Source organism: Lithobates pipiens, unplaced genomic scaffold (genome assembly GCF_037356315.1).
Source record: "Lithobates pipiens isolate NorthernLeopardFrog02 unplaced genomic scaffold, aLitPip1_a1.2 Scaffold_19, whole genome shotgun sequence".
Lineage (NCBI taxonomy): Eukaryota > Metazoa > Chordata > Amphibia > Anura > Ranidae > Lithobates > Lithobates pipiens.
This window is the reverse complement of record NW_027507764.1, coordinates 228,211,204-228,228,905: the sequence shown is the minus strand read 5'-3', so window position 1 is coordinate 228,228,905 and position 17,702 is coordinate 228,211,204.

The window sequence follows — 17,702 nt, the reverse complement described above, 5'->3', positions numbered from 1 at the left end:
TTTCTTCTTTCCTTAGATATCCAGAAGGCCTTTGACTCGGTCTCCTGGCAGTACATCTTCCAGCTCTTTGAAAGGTGGGGATTTGGGGTTCGCTTCCTTGGCTTACTACAGGCCCTATACTCTCATCCGAGGTCCCAAATTAGACTTCAGGGCTACCACTCCACTCCCATACCCATCACTAGGGGTACCAGATAAGGATGCCCCCTTTCACCCCTCATATTTGCAATAGCTATTGAAACGCTAGCAATAGCAGTCCGTCACAATACGGACATCAGAGGAGTCCAGTGTGGCATCCAAACACACAAATGTGGGCTCTTTGCAGACGACATATTGTTATTCCTTACCTCCCCCCTAACCACCTTGCCCAATTTGTCCCGAGTCCTGGACGACTTTTCCAAGATCTCAGGACTACAAGTTAACTACTCTAAGTCTGTGGCACTAAATATATCTCTCCCCACCCATCAAGTCAACTCACTCAAACAATACTTCCCATTCCAATGGAGTGACACTGCCATCAAATACTTGGGTATCTCCCTTACACCTAGGACTGAGATGTTGTATAATAAAAATTATCCTAAACTATACAGACATTTGGAAGCTGACCTCTGTCTATGGTCTAAATACGAATTATCTTGGCTTGGCCGGATTAACTCCATAAAAATGACCCTCCTTCCTAAAATCTTATATTATTTTCGTGCTCTCCCCATACCTGTCCAGAAGGACCATCTTAGATCTCTGCAAAGCAAGATATTGAAATACATATGGGGTAACAAGGGGTATCGCATCCCACAAAACACGCTATTCCTTCACAGGCACAGGGGTGGGTTGGGTCTTCCTAATCTCCACAAATATTACCTTGCAGCCCGCCTGGCCCAACTCTCCATGATCTACTCCAAATATGAGAAACCGGACTGGATGTCCATTGAATGCTGTTCCGTACCCTTATTCACGCTAGACTATCTATTGTGGTGCCCATCCAAAGCTAGGCCGCCCATCCTGTCTCCCACTCTCTCTCACTCCTGCTCCCTATGGGACGGCCTCCGCAGGGAGCCGTCCCTGGTCTCCACAATAAGCCCTCTGGCTCACATCTTTCGCAATCATGATTTCCCTCCTGGCCTCAATATTATCGCCTTCAAATGGTGGTTGGACAAGGGACTATACCGGATAGGACATTATTTCACCTCAAAGGGACCAATCTCCCTTGCCCATTGTATTGAACACTTAGAGCTACCTGAATCAGAGAGATTCCGCTTCCAGCAAATATCTCATTTTTTACACTCGCTTTGGAAGAACAAGCCCCTTCCTCCCCCCTTTACTGAATATGAAACCTGGTGCGGTAGGATCGGGGAGCAGAGGGGCGGCATATCTGTAATCTACTCTCACTATCCCAACGGGCAAATCCCCTTATATGACAGCATGGGAGACCGACCTCCAAACCTCCGGCCGTCTGGAAACCTGGCAGACGGCCCTAGCCAGATCCTTTTGTGGGATCCAAAACATCTCACTTATGGAAGCTAGCATTAAATTGATAACCAGGTGGTACCTCACTACCGCCAAGTTAGCCAAAATGTATCCCACGGCAAACCCTCTATGTTTTAGAGGGTGTCAACTCCGTGGCTCCATGGTCCACATCTGGTGGGAATGCCCTAGGCTTTGATCATTCTGGAATAAAATCTTTATCTTGATTTTCAGGGTAACAGGCTGCCAGGTCCTAAGAACTCCTGAGGTTGCGTTGCTCAATGCTCCTGTTCCTTCGCTACCTGTAAACATTCAGAAACTAACCCACTTTATCCTTTTAGGTGCCAAAATTGTGATTGCCTCCGCTTGGAAACAACCCAGGCCCTCTCGCCTCACAGTGAAGAGGAAGATATCCTGGATTATGTCCCAAGAAAAATTGTCGGGCATCCTGTTGGATACCACTCCTAAATTTAGAAAGGTGTGGGATCCTTGGGCCCGGTACATGGGAATATCCCTACTGCCGGGAGTGCCCCCAGGCTTTCCCCAGACGTCACGATCTAAACCATAGAGTTCACCCTCCCTGACTGAGCGGTAGACAACCTAGCTCTACACTCTTTCACCCTTTTTCGGAAGTAACTTACCCCCCTCTGCCCCTCTGTCCTATTCTCTTCATCCTCTCTTCTCTCTTCTATCCCTTTCGATCACCTGTTTTTATGATTACCTTAACAGAGCAATAAATGACAGGTTTACCATACAGACAGATTGCTTATTGGGGAGCTCCTTGTGCGTTGCCCACTGAATACTCTCTCCCTGTGGGAGGTGGGGGATCCGGAAGACTGCACCCCTACCCTGACACAGCAAGATCCCTATTAGGGGTGTCGGGGGGGGGGTCTCCTGGTTGCTCCCCCAGACAGATGTTATTGGTGGGCTCCTCACGGGGCTCTACCCTTCGGTTTCTCACTTGGCCCTATCGCCTTGAAGGGGTAGGATGTCTGTACCTTTTCGTCATTATTTTGTTTGCACTACTGTTTGTTTGAATTATTACTTGCACTATGGCAGCAGGAATACCCTGCTGGAGTCTGTTTGTTAATCTACGTATGTACTTGCAAGTGCCTTTTTCACAAAATAAAAACCGTTTGAAAGTAAGATGTCAATTAGACAGCATGATTATTGCACAGGTGTGCTTTAGGCTGGCTGCAATAAAGGCCACTCTAAAATGTGCAGTTTTACTGTATTGGGGGGTCGGGGGGGGTCCAAAAACCAGTCAGTATCTTGTGTGACTACCATTTGCCTCACGCAGTGCAGCACATCTCCTTCACATAGAGTTGATCAGGTTGTTTATTGTGTATTGTTTATTTATTGTGTTGGTCCATTCCTCTTTAATGGCTTGCAAAGTTGCTGGATATTGGCAGGGACTGGAACACACTGTCGTATACGGCGATCCAGAGCATTCCAAACATGCTCAATGGGTGACATGTATGGTAAGCATACTGGCCATGCAAGAACTGGGATGTTTTCAGCTTCCAGGAGTTGTGTACAGATCCTTGCAACACGGGGCCATGCATTATCCTGCTGCAACATGAGGTGATGGTTGTGGATGAATGGCACAACAATGGGCCTCAGGATCTCGTCACAGTATCTCTGTGCATTCAACATGGCATCAATAAAATGCACCTGTGTTCATTGTCCATAGCATAAGCCTACCCATACCATAACCTCACTGCCACCATGAGCAGCTCGATCCACATTGCTGACATCAGCAAACCACTCACTCACATGACGCCATACATGCTGTCTGCTATCTAACCTGTACAGTGAAAACCAGGATTCATCCGTGAAGAGAACACCTCTGCAAAGTGCCAGATGCCATTGAATGTGAGCATTTGCCCACTCAAGTCGGTCACAACGACGAAACTGTAGCCAGGTCGAGAACCCGATGAGGATGACGAGCATGCAGATGAGCTTCCCTGAGATGGTTTCTGACAGTTTGTGCAGAAATTCTTTGGTTATGCAAACCGATTGTTGCAGCAACTGTCCAGGTGGCTGGTCTCAGACGATATTGGAGGTGAAGATCCTGGATGTGGAGGTCCTGGGCTGGTGTGGTTACACCTGGTCTGCAGTTGTGAGGCCGGTTAAATGTACTGCCAAATTCTCTAAAAATCCTTTGGACATGGCTTATGGTAGAGAAATGAACATTCAATTCTTGGGCAACAGCTCTAGTGGACATTCCTGCAATCAGCATGCCAATTGCACACTCCCTCAAAACTTGCAATATCTGTGGCATTGTGCTGTGTGATAAAACCGCACATTTTAGAGTGCCCTTTTATTGTGGCCAGCCTAAGGCACACCTGTGCAATAATCATGCTGTCTAATCAGCATCTTGATATGCTGCACCTGTGAGGGGGATGGATTATCTAAGCGGAGGAGAAGTGCTCACTAACATAAATTTAGAGAAATAGGCCTTTTGTGTACATAGAAAAAGTCATAGATCTTTGCGTTCAGCTCATGAAAAATAGGGGCAAATACAAAAATGTTGCATTTATAATTTTGCTCAGTGTATGTATATACTATTTTTGTTGCCTCCACCTGTAGTAAGGCCAAGAAACCATTTACACATTTAACTTTTTCTTTTTTTTTTAAACATACTTAAAACATATTGACACTAACAGTGACTGTAAATAAAAATTAATAATAAATAATAGGCAATCACAAGCTATCACAAAATCATGTGATCAGGAGTTGGTCTTCCGAGCTCCTGATCATTACTTAGTCACCATGACAACACTCTGACAAGTGAAACGTGCTGTCATGATGACTGAGTAACGCCCTGGTGTGTTCCTTCATCTCCACTACTCCTTGCAGCTGGTGTTCTGGAAAAAATAGCCAATTCATCAAGATCTCCAATTACGTCACTTCCGATTACTGTAAACCATCATTAATTGGAGATTTTGATGACTTGGCATTTTTACACAACACTGGCAAGAGTGTACACTCCAGTACAGGAAGACGTTGTTGTTTTGACACAACAGCGGGTAACGAGGAAAAAGTTGTCACCACTGCAGAGACTCCCATTTTATTGGTTAATATCGGAGCGGACTCACAATATCCGCTCATAATACTGTGTACTGGAGTGTATACAGTTGCCAGTGTTGTGTCAAAACAGCAAGTAATTGAAATCTCCAATAGTAACCGGAAGTGATGTGATTGGAGATCTTGATGAATTTGCTGTTTTGATGGAACACGGTCACCCTTGGTGCTGGCTAGTGGCGTCATCCTAAGCTGCCTGCCCTGAGGACCGTGTCCACATCCAGCTCTACCACAGCATTCCTGGTGTCCCTGAACAGGACATTGCATCACCAGCCAAGGGCCATCAATTTTAACATCTAGCGCTGGGACACATACACTCCAAAATGTGAGATTGACCTGTCACATCTCCATCTTGGCAAGTAGGTTGATACAGCCACTAGTGTTATATTTATAAGAAAACATAGGTGGTTCTTTCATGGAACTTACCAGGGTTCTATATTACCTTATATATATTATCGCTGGTCGAATAAACTTTTTTACAACTTTATCAGTGCCTATGCATTGGTGATATTTTTATTATTGTTTTTACTTCAGACATTGCTTTACGCCATTTGTAGCACAATGACACTGTGAGCAAAGCTCACGTCCCAAGTGCTTTAAGGAAAATTCTGTGTGTTATCTATTTTCTTCCCCCACCCAAGGGTGATCTCCCACAGCTATGGGCAGTTGATTGTCCTCAACTTCTTCCTAAGACAGTACACATTTCCATTGGTGCCTGATCTTTTTTGATGTGTTTTCTTTTGAACAAAGACATACTCTATTGTATATCCATTAGAAACACACCTCATTTCTCTTGGTCCAATGCTATCACACACACATATCGAACATTCTGATAAACATGTGAAAAAAAGGGCCTCGTAATGAAATACCACATGCGCATTGTTTTTGTGAAATGAGCCTGTTAGGTGAAAGCGACAAATAATGACACCATGGTACAGGCTAAGGGGAGAAACGATGCAGGGAATTCTACACTCTAGAAGCAGCTGTTGTTTATTGGAGCTCAGTTATTTATCAATTTTGCTTTCCCTGTTGCAAAGTTTTTTTTCTACAAGGACTATGCTCTCTTTAGCTAAATATGTTGTGCTTCTCAGTGGATCACTAATTACATTGCAGCTGAAGCTTTCTATTTTACTTTGCCATGGTTGTCAAATCTTACCATAAAGTAGAGGAATAATTATTCAGCCTGAAATACAAAAAATACTTTTAATACTCAGTAGGATGAGAATAACCCCTTGGTGATACATGTTTAAACTACAGCACACTGAATAAAATGTGTTGTGAAGGAAATGATTAATATAAAAAGGTTCATCTCAAACTACTGAGCAATTCAAGATCTTCTCTGTGCTTTACACCGCTCTGTTTTTGGACTGCACATTATTACAGTAGTGGTGCCCAAAAGCAAATTATTGCTAATTGCATAATGATATTACTGTACTTTTGCAACCTGTTGTGAATGTAGCAATTTGCAGAACAAGGAGAGTTGGAGTTGATGTGTGGTCAGTGATGTGTAGCGACAATAAAGTGAAATCAACCAGATACACTTCATATTAAATGGCTCCTATTTCGCTGCTATGAATTGGAAAAACTATGTTTTATCAGAAAGTATTTTTTTTCCAAAACCTATAACAACCCCAACATTTTTCCCTAATACAATTTATTTTGGTGTGTGATTTGCAAAGCTTAGAGACATACATAATGTGATCACTTCTACAATATTGTTGGCTACAATCCTTCACAGCAGTGAAAGTATAATGCTTTTGAACTATCCCCCAATGCTCCCTCTCCTACCTCATTTAATGTCTAAATGGTCAGTGGCTACTCCTTCAAATGTCCTGGTTGGGAAGTATCTCCGCAATTAAAACAACCCTTTTACTGAAAATCCTCTGCTTCTTTAGGGTAGAATTAACTAAAAAAGCAGCCCTGAATATATATACATTTATAAGTGCAAAAAACAGTAAACAATATAGCACTTAAAGTGCAAGTGAGACACACTCAAACAAATATACAAAAAAAACTTTAACTAATTCATAAATATCCACACAATGTTAGTAAACAGTTTGTATATTGACTTTAAAGTGCTTCATTGTGTTCCAATGTGCTTGCACTCTACTATTATTCATGTGTAGGTCAGTGTTTTCACCACCAAAATAGAATGAGGCTCTTACCAATGAATGTGGGCCATTGTAGTATAGTAGAGTCATTGCTCTCTCTTTTGATATGTAAAATATAGCTGGCTTGTGTCAATATGTCACCCCCTAGCATATGGCCTGTACAAGTATGTATATATATGTATATACACCTGCATACCATATATATATATATATATATATATGTAGTGGTCCAAATCATTTGGTGGAGGGGGGATTATGGTGTGGGGTTGTCCTTTGAGGGTTGAGATTGGCCCCTTATTTCCAGTGAAGGGAACTTTTAAGGCATCATTATACCAAGACAATTTCATGCTTCCAACTTTGTGGGGATAGTTTGGGGATGGCCCCTTTTTGTTCCAACATGATTGCACACCAGTGCACAAAGCAAGGTCCATAAAGACATGGATGAGTGTGGTTGAGATGGATTTCTATTAAATTTTTATGTCATAAATACACATTTAATACAGTAGTAGTTTGCCTTCAGTTCACTAATGGAGAGTTCTTATGGATTTATACGTGACAGAAAGAAATGGGACAAATCCCATTTGTTTTAGTCCTAAACATAATATATTATCTATGAACATATATAGAAAAACAATGTTAATTACTCTTAACATAACTAAGAGAAGGGAATATGCAAGTTCTGAAATTGGTACTTCTGGGGATATTTACAATATACAATGTAAAAGAAATGGACTACCACAATGTAAAATAAATAAATGTAAGTAAAAGATACACAAAGTAGAGGACATCATTTAAAATCTTCAGTTTCACAGAACACTTTACAGAATAGCAATTTTTGGAAAGACCAAAGCAATGTTGAATATTAGCCATAATATAACAAATCCTAATTCACTTTTCCCAGTGCAGCAACCTTAAAGTGTATTTCATGCTCATTACATTGTAAGGTTGCAGGCCAGAAGAGACTCCTGTGATGTGAAGGACAAAACCAAGATCAAGATAACTATTATATATCAGGGTGCTTAAAATCAGTTGCAACATTTTTCTGAAAAAGTACATAGTTCATTTCTGTTCTACTACAATATATAGCAATAATAAATCTAAAATGAAATAAACTATAGGGATACAAAGTTTAATGCACAATTATCAATATCAAAGTCATAAATTGAAAGCAAAAGCCAGAAACAAATAAATCTATTCATAATATATGGCATTATACTTGCTTGTTGTTGACATGCAGTATCACACTGCACAGTGCGATCCAAATAGACACTTTTTTACTAATTAACAATTGGGATCTAAAACCCAAACAGTTAAACCAAATATGTTATTGCACATGGTCCTGTAGTATCAAAAAGTGTAATTGTTTTTTTTCCCATATGTCCTGCTTCAATTATAGTGTCTCTAAACTAAGGAACAAAAATGAAATATTGCAGTTTACAGGTCCATATATGTGGTGGCTACATTCCTTTTACTTCTTCTGATTTTGTTTCTTTATTTTAACCCAATGATCCTGCTAGTAACACACTTCCTGTCCTAGAGTGACAAGACTCACTTACTGTACTCTACTGATACATGAGAAGTGTTGTTACCCTAGAAAAGGAACCATTTTAGGACTACAAAATACCTACCCTGTTTTTCTTCTTTATAACATGAAGGGAGGGGGATTCTGTTGTTCACAGTGGCAACCTTGAGAACAAAATGAAGGCTGTTTGAGGCAATCTTGCAGAGTGCACAGGTCAGCACTAGATTTCTAGCAGGATTGCCAAGTATTTTTGCACTTATTGAACAACTATTGAACAACTATTGAACAACTATGACCGGGCCATTTTTGCAATACGGCACTGCATAACTTTAACTGACACTTTCGCGCCTGTGCGACGCTGTACCGAAACAAAAGTTATGTTTTTTCCCTTCTGTGTTTTTTATTGTTTGCGCTATGAACAAAAAAAGAGCGACAATTTTGAAAAAAAAACACAATATTTTTTACCTTTTGCTATAATAAATATCCCCAAATTAAAAAATATATATTTATTTTCTCAGTTTAGGCCGATATGTAATCTCCTACATATTTTTGCGTATATTGATTGGTTTGTGCAAAATAAGGGATAGATTTATGGCATTTTTATTATTATTTTTTTTTTACTACCCTGTTTCCCAGAAAATAAAACCTAGCGTGATTGTTGGTGATGGCTGCAATATAAGCCCTACCCCCCAAATAAGCCCTAGTTAAAGTCCTTGTAGGTCTTATTTTCTGGGTAGGAATTATTTTCGGGAAAAAAGGGTAGGACTTATTTGGGGGGTAGGGCTTATATTTCAGCCATCACCGATAATCATGCTAGGTCTTATTTTTGGGGGAAACAGGGTAGTAATGGGTGGGATCTGTGATTTTTATTGGGACTGTGACATTGCCGCAGACAGATTGGACATTTTTGACACTTTTTTGGGACCGCTGACATTTATACAGCGATCAGAAGCTATAAATAGCCACTGATTACTGTATAAATGTCCCTGGCAGGAAAGGAGTTAACACTAGGGGGTGATCAAGGGGTTAAATGTGTTCCCTCAGTGTGTTCTAACTGTGGGGGGATGGGACTGCTAAGGGGAGGAGACTGATCTGTGTTCCTATATACTAGGAACACACGATCTGTCTCCCCTCATCTGTCAGGATGTGGATTTGTGTGTTTACACACACAGATGCTCGCTCTGGCTCTGTCAGGAGCAATTGCGTGTGCCCGGTGTACATCGCGGCCACAGGTCACCCGCATCGGCTCCTCAGTACAATGGCGTGCATGCCCGTACACTGCCTATACCCCTTAAAGCGGCTGCCAAACAACTAACACCTTTAAAGTGGTTGTAAACCCTCATCTTTAGATTGTCAGATAATACTTTTATCAGGCAGCTGATCGCTGCCTGAGAAAGTGCACTTACTTGTTTACTTTTCATAAAAATCGCCGTTTTATAGCCCATGACGTCATGCACGATTGCGCAGTATGGACTTTCAAGCGCGGCATGTATCCTATGCCGCGTTTGTTTTTCCTGCTTGTCAGAATTGGAATGTACGTGAGATTCTCCTCAGAACGGCCCAGAGGAGAAGTCTCGTGATGTAGATATCAGCCTGCTCTTCCTGATACTCCCCCTTGTGATTGAGGCTTGGTTACGACGCTACGGCGCATGCGCGAGATTTCGTGAGGGAGTCAAACTAAGGGCGGAAATTACGTCCGCAAAGGATTCTAAAATCAGCAGTAAAAATGGCGCGGGCGATACCCGGAAGACAGTGCTTTATAAAACTTCTCAAAAAGGTAATTCTAAAGCTCGTTTTTGGAAGATTTATAGATATTATGAATGCTGATATTAATTATTATACAAACATTTGAAAATTCGATATTTTTTGGTGAGGTTTACTTCCTCTTTTTTTTTTAAATGTATATTTATTGAAAAATTTTTTGTAAACAGTACAAAAACGTCATAAATATGGTACAGCATTCAATAACATTGGGTAGACACGGTATCGGTACCATATTGTAGGTTACAAGTAGATCAAGTGACAGGATACACCATGAAGCTGTATACAATGGTGATAGCATAACTGAAAAAGGAAAATAGAACGGGTCAAAACATGGAAGATCAGACGTGTGGGCAAGTATGGGTGTCTTCGGTCTAATATAATATAGTGCAGTAAACAAGATACTAAATCTCCCTAGGGTTACTTAAGGAAGGGTTGGCACCAGGAGCAACAAAGGATTCTGGGTTGAACATGGAGGTATCCCATGGGTCCCATATCTTAAAAAGTTTAGGCAAGGAGTCATGAGCTATTGCCGTCAAATGTTCCATCCTACGCATGTGCGCGATGGACGAGACCACATGTGCTTGCGTGGGAGGTATGGGGGACAGCCAATGAGCCGGTATTACTCTCTTGGCAGCTAGGAGTATAAAAGCCATCAGTTTTTTAGCATATTTAGGGAGATCTAGGATCGGAAGGCCCAAAAGGTAATGTGTCGGGGTTAGTGGGATATCCCTTTTCAGTATTGATTGGAGAATGGATTGGACCATAGACCAAAAGGAAGTGATACGTGGACAATCCCAAAAAATATGAAGGTGTGTGCCGATATCCTGTAAGCACCTCCAGCATAAACGAGACAGTGAGGGATCATACTTATGTAAAACTTCGGGGGTTCTATACCAGAACATTAATACTTTGTAAGCAGTTTCTTTCTGTTCGACACATCTCGAAACTTTGGAGATGGAAGTCCATATCTCCTGCCATTGAGGGAGAGAAATGGTAGCGGATAGGATTTTAGCCCACTTCCGCATATAAAGGTGAGAATCCAAAGTGGGAGGCAATGAGTCATGAAGAATCCTGTAAATAGCGGATATGAGACCCTTCTGGTGTGAGCCCTGGGTGCACAGAATTTCAAAAGCGTTAGGTTTCTCTAGGCTCATGGCAGGAGACATGGAGCAAAAGTAGTGTTTAAATTGAAGGTAAGTGAAAATGAACCGTTGTGGAATGTCGAATTTGTCCTGTAAGTCTGGAAAAGATAAAAGTTTGTGGGACACTGGGTGAACTAAGTGGCGGAGTTGGAAAATGCCTGCTTGAGTCCATGGGGTCATTGCCACTGTGGACAGACTGTTAGGTATGTCCGGGTTGTGGGTAACATTTAAAAGGGGTGGACAGGGGGAGGAGAGAGAGAATTTCTTGTGGCATTTTTTCCAAATATCCAGAGTAAATAGCATAGGGGCTAGGCAAATACGTCTGAGTTGTGATATAGAAGAGGGTAAGTCGGACCATAGCATAGAACAAGGATGGACTGGGTCAGTGTTGCTCATTTCTATCTCCGCCTATCGACTCGTCGCAGAGAAGGAGGACCAGGAGACCATCGTAGATAGGTGAGTCGCGTAATAATATTGTATAATATCGGGTGCTCCCAGGCCTCCGTGTGAGCGTGGTGCGAAGACAACTGTATGGGCAATTCTATGTGCTTTGTCTCCCCATATAAATTTAGTAAAGGCCCTCTGGATATTGCGAAGCTGGAGCATGGGAAGGGCAACAGGCAAAGTTTCGAAAAGATACAAAAATTTAGGGAGTATCGCCATTTTGAGGACATTTATCCTACCTAAAAGGGATAGGGGACATTCCACCCAGTGACGGAGTAAACTGTGCGTTTCTGAAATTAAAGAGAGAAAGTTAGCCTGGTATAGTGTGCGATAGGACGCTGTTAAATGAATGCCTAAATACTTGAGTGAGTCTGAACGCCACTGGTAGGGAAAGGTGTTGCGTAAGGCGGTGAGGAGTGAAGGAGGGATGTGAATGGGGAGCGCTTCGGTTTTAGCTGTATTAACTTTGTATCCTGATATATTACCGAACGTTTCTAGGAGGGCATGGAGGTTGGGGAGCGAGGTTCAGTTAAAGTAAGCAATATGTCGTCTGCAAACAAGGACAACTTATATTCTTTCCGTCTTAAAGAGACTCCCCTAATGTCCGAGTCTTCCCGAATGCTTGCTGCCAGGGGTTCGAGGCACAATATAAATAACAAGGGGGAAAGAGGGAAGCCCTGTCTAGTACCATTGCTATGTATGAACGTTGGGGATTTGAAGGATGCCAATTGAACTTGTGAGGTGGGATGGGAATAAAGGGTTCGAAGAGCCGATACAAAGGAGCCTGAAAAACCGTAGCGTGCAAGTGTGGCAAACATGTAGGGCCACCCAAGCCTATCAAAAGCCTTTTGGGCATCCAGGCTGAGAATAAGAGCAGAGCGGGAGGTTTTATCGAGCATGTCAATTAGATCAATGGTACGTCTGGTGTTATCCCCTGCCCGTCTACCTAAAACGAAACCCACTTGATCGTTATGAACAAGAGAGGGGATTATGAGAGAAAGTCTGTTGGCTAGAATTTTTGTAAAAATTTTATAATCCGAGTTCAGTAGGGCAATGGGCCTGTAATTATCTGGCAGGGATGGGGGTTTGCCCGGTTTCGGAAGGACTGTAATATGGGCGTGTAAGAATTGCGAATGTGGAGTGACCCCTTTTTGGAAGGAGGAGTAGAGTTTTAATAAGTGGGGGCCGAGGATGGGAAGAAAAGTCTTGTAATATTGATATGGTAGGCCGTCAGGCCCAGGGGACTTATGTAAGGGTAGTTCCTTCACAACTGCTGCCAACTCATCTGTCGAGATATCTGCATTGAGGGTGGCTACTTGTGACGGTGACAGTTTAGGCAACTTTAAAGGGGAGCAAAAAGAATCAAAAGCCTCTTGAGTGAATAAGTGTTTAGGGTCAGAAGCTAAACAGTTGTACAATTTGTCATAAAACGAGCCAAAAACCTTGGACATCGTCAAAGGACAATGGGTCGGGGAGCCGTCAGCCTGGAGGAGGAGTTCAGGGTAAGATTGAAAAGGGCGTGGTTTAAGCTTGTTTACTAGCATCCTGTGGGGTTTGTTAGCGAACTCATAAAATTTCTGCTTTGCCCAAATTAGGGCCTTAGAACATTTTTGCATATCTAGCGATTTCAAACGCTCACGGAGGGTTGTGACTGCGCGCAGACGGGTCACCGTAGGGGAAGCCAGAAGCAGATCTTCAGCTTTACGGAGCTGTAGGAGGATGTCTTGCCTCTGGGCTGCCGAGTCCCGCTTTAAGCGGACGCCAGCAGAAATGCACGCAACCCTAAAAAACGCCTTGTGGGCGTCCCATAAGGTGGACACCTCCGCCACTGAGCCCTCATTTAGTTGAAAAAATTCCAATAAATTTTGAGACAGTTGAGCCTCGACAATGGGGTTGCGGAGGAGAAAGTCATTGAGTCTCCAATGACAGGTTCTCGGCATGGAACAGGCAAGGGCCAAGTCAAGCTGAACCGAGGCATGATCTGACCACGTTATGGGGTTCAGCTCCGACGCCACCGCCGATGTCAATAAAGGTGTTGATATAAAAAGGTGGTCCAGTCTGGAGTACATCTTATGTGGGGGGGAGAAAAATGAAAATTGTCTGCTAGTGGGGTGTTTGATTCTCCATATGTCCAACAAATTATGGGATCTAATCAGTTTACGAAATGTGGTGGACTGACGTTCCACTTTAGAGGAGGTAGTGGAAGGAAAAAGCGTCTGTCTGTCTCTCCTAGGAGACATGACCATGTTGAAATCCCCCCCCATGATCATGAAGGGTTGAGCGTATTTACCTAAGCTGTCCAATAAGTCAGAAAGAAACTGGATTTGGCCCGAGTTAGGAGCATACACATTAATCACAGTAAGAGAGCGTGAGAGATATTCGCAGTCCAGGAGGATATATCTACCATGGGGATCTATAAACGAAGATTTTACCCTTAACGGGCAAGATTTCTTAATCAGGATTGCAACCCCTGCTTTGCCAGAGGGGTCAGAAGCCAAAAAAGAATTCGGAAAGTGTTTAGCAGCAAATTTAAGAGAACCCCCAGGGCGGAAATGAGTCTCCTGGACCAGGACTATGTCTGCAGCTGAAGATTTGAACTCTTTCAAAGCCAGCCAGCGCTTATGAATAGAGTTCAAGCCCTTAACATTATAAGTAAGAACCCTTAAAGCCATTTGTATGGACCGGCATCAATGCAATGTAAGCAGAACAAACATGTAGTAACCAAAAATACCCGTAAGAATTAACTAGGCAATATAAACCATGGTGTATCCCGTGGGATAAAAGCAGATGTATGCATAAAACATCAACTGTAAGGAAAAGGATTATACAATACCTTGAGCAATGTAGATCAAAAACAGCAAATAGGCCAAAAAAAAGGCCTATAACAAGAAAAAAGAAATAAAAAAACGGGAAAAGAGAGCCTGGGGGGTGAAAACCACCCAGGAGTCCACGGCCTGGGCCGTGGAACAAACGGAGGCACACAAGGGATTCCATCTCATCTGGAGTGGGACCCCTTGCCACCTTCCGACAGCGCCCAAAAATAGCCAATAAGAAAAAGACAATACAACTTTACTCTAGTCCATAGGAGTGATGAAAAACCCATAACTACGGGCAAGGCTAACCCCTGAACAGGGGAAACATGGTGACATAGGGGCCGAAGTCAATCCCAATCAGGGTTTGGGGAATGGGTCCCTCTCAGGGAGGGTGTCTGGCAAATGGTGAGCGTTGGGGGGTAGAAAAGTTCTTCTGCGACCTCTGCCGAGCGGGGGTCCAGAGCCGTCCTGTAATGGAGGTGGGTTTAGGCGTCACGGGAAGAGGAGTGGGGTCTTCATCTGGAATCGGTGGTAGACCAAGGCTGCGGATAAATGCTTCACTTTCCTGTAAGTCTCTCATGGAGTGTTGGATTCTATCTTTTGAGGCGGATAAGCGGAAGGGGAAACCCCATCGGTACGGGATTTGGTGGTTCTGTAGGTGTGTAGTCACCGGTCGGAAGCTTCTGCGTTTGGCAAGGGTGATCGGGGATAAGTCGCTGAAAATCTGTATCTTCGCCCCCTTAAACTCTAGGCGGGATTTGTTGCGGGTAGCCACTGTTAAAGCCTCCTTACTGTCATAGTAATGAAAGCGTACTATAATGTCCCTGGGGTTGGCACCCGTTGGGGGCTTGGGGGCCAGAGATCTGTGTGCCCTATCCAGTCTCCAGTCAATGTCCGGAATCCGGGGGGCCACCAAATTGAACAAGCTGAGAAGATAAGGTCTAATCTCTCCCTCGCTAACGGTCTCCGGTACGCCTCTTGTTGGGATTGAAGCTGGGAGATTGATTGTTTCAGGCCAGCGTTATCATCTTCCAACACGTGAACGTATTGTATCAGATCATCAAACTTCGTTTCTAAGACATCGGTGCGTTCACCAATTTGGGCTATCTCTCCCCGTAGTTCATGTGCCAGCTTTCCCATTTCTTTAGAGACGTTGCTGGTCAGATCTTGCAGTAGGGCCTTAAGTTTGTCGTCAAGGACTTCTACCGTGACAGGGGCAGCCATTGTTTCTGGTGCGGCGTCCAAGGGAAGCTGAGAAGCGTTTCGCGACCCCTCTTGAGAAGGTGTTTGTGCGGACAGGGTGGCTGTCAAGGATCGGGAAGGGATCGGGAAGGGGATGCGGGTCTGCTCAAAAAGCGATCAAGAGTCTGTGAGGGTCGCAGGTCTGGAGATTGCGACTGAGTGGGATGTTTTGGCCCATATTTCACCATGAGGCGTTTGGACTAGAAGTCAGACAAATGTGCTGTCCCCCGTTGTAAAGATGCTGGTTATGCGTTGTAGGGGGAGTAGGAAGGCGGCTTAGGGCGACATATAACAGTTACATGGCGGTCATCCTATGGGACCAAAGGTGCGGCCCCCACAGCAGAGAATGAAGCACATGAGTTAAAGGGACCACACTGGTATAAGGGGGACAGCGTGGGGTCCCTAAATGAGGAAGGGGATTCCAGGGGATCCAGGGGGATTCCAAGAGAGGGTAGAATGCGCTGGCGAAGCAGAGGGAGGAGCAGGGCTCACTGGAAAAGACTCGGGAGTCCCAACATGGCCGCCAGATAGGCCAGAGCCGCAGTATACAGCTGGGGGTAGAGGAAGGGGGGAGAGGGCTGTGGACCTGTCTGTCTGCTGAGAGTAAAAAGTCAGGCCAGCGGGGGCGACTGGAACAAGAAACTCTCAGGACTTCTCCTCACCTTAGGCCATGGGTGTAGCAAGATGGCTGCCGGAGCACACCAGGAGCCTGAAGATCTGCTGCTCCTGGACACCTTTTGTTAGTCCGCTGTAAGCGCTGCGCCGGCAGTGCACTCAGCCTCCGAACTGCGCGGTGGTCTTGCGGTGGGCAGGTGTGTTTGCCTGCTCGATGGGACCCGAATCCTGGATCCGTCGGAGGAGGTAGGCCGCAAGATGGCGGCGGCGGGGCTCCGAGCGTGGCGCCGGCCGTGCGCTAGGCCGCGGATGGTGAGAGCGCCGGCAGATAAAAATATTGCCCGCACACCGAGTCGGACGGCTACCCCAGTCAGGATGAGCCGTTTTAGGGCCTTAGTATGCAGTCCTGAGTGCGGATGGCGGTGGATTCAGACCGGGATACACGGAGCTCCTCTCCAGTGCGTCCGTCCACCTCCGTTTACTTCCTCTTTAATAATGTACAATATTTAACAATCAAAAGGGGAACAAACAAGAGAAGTTAATTGCAAAGTTTAAATTTTAATGGCTAACTCCATCTTTAGCGACATTGTACTATACATGTTGCACCCATATTTAAGGTGTAAAACATAACATGTTGCTAAGCAACTCTGTATGGCTATTTTAGTGATTTTTATAGCACACATATATGTACCGTATATACTCGAGTATAAGCCGAGATTTTCAGCCTCTTTTTTGAGGCTGAAAGTGCCCCCCTCGGCTTATACTCGAGTCATCGCTGTCTGCCCGCTCGATCAGCGTGTCGAGCAGACAGACAGCGGCCATTCTATTCAAAAGCCGCGCCTCCGGCTCCGCCTTCGCCTGTGATAGGCGGAACACTGAATTTCCCAGCAGCCTGTGTTCCGCCTATCACGGACATCGTATCATCCTCGTACTACGGACGAGGATGATACGACGTCTGTGATAGGCGGAACACAGGCTGCTGGGAAATTCAGTGTTCCGCCTATCACAGGCGAAGGCGGCGGCGCAGCTTTTGAATTTTACAATGGCCGCCGACGAAGAGGGCACGGGACGGAGGCAAGGCAAGGCACGGCACGGCACGGGACGGGACGGGACGGGGGCAAGGCAAGGCACGACACGGGACGGATGCAAGGCAAGGCACGGCACGGGACGGAGGCAAGGAGGCAAGGCACGGGACGGAGGCTCGGGACAAAGGTAGGCTGGACACACACACACACACACACACACACACACACACACACACACACACACACACGGATGGATGGAGACACACACAGGGATGGATGGATGGATGGATGGAGACACACACACACAGGGATGGATGGATGGATGGATGGAGACACACACACACAGGGATGGATGGATGGATGGATGGAGACACACACACACAGGGATGGATGGATGGATGGACACACACACACACAGGGATGGATGGACGGACACACAGGGATGGACGGACACACAGGGATGGACGGACACACAGGGA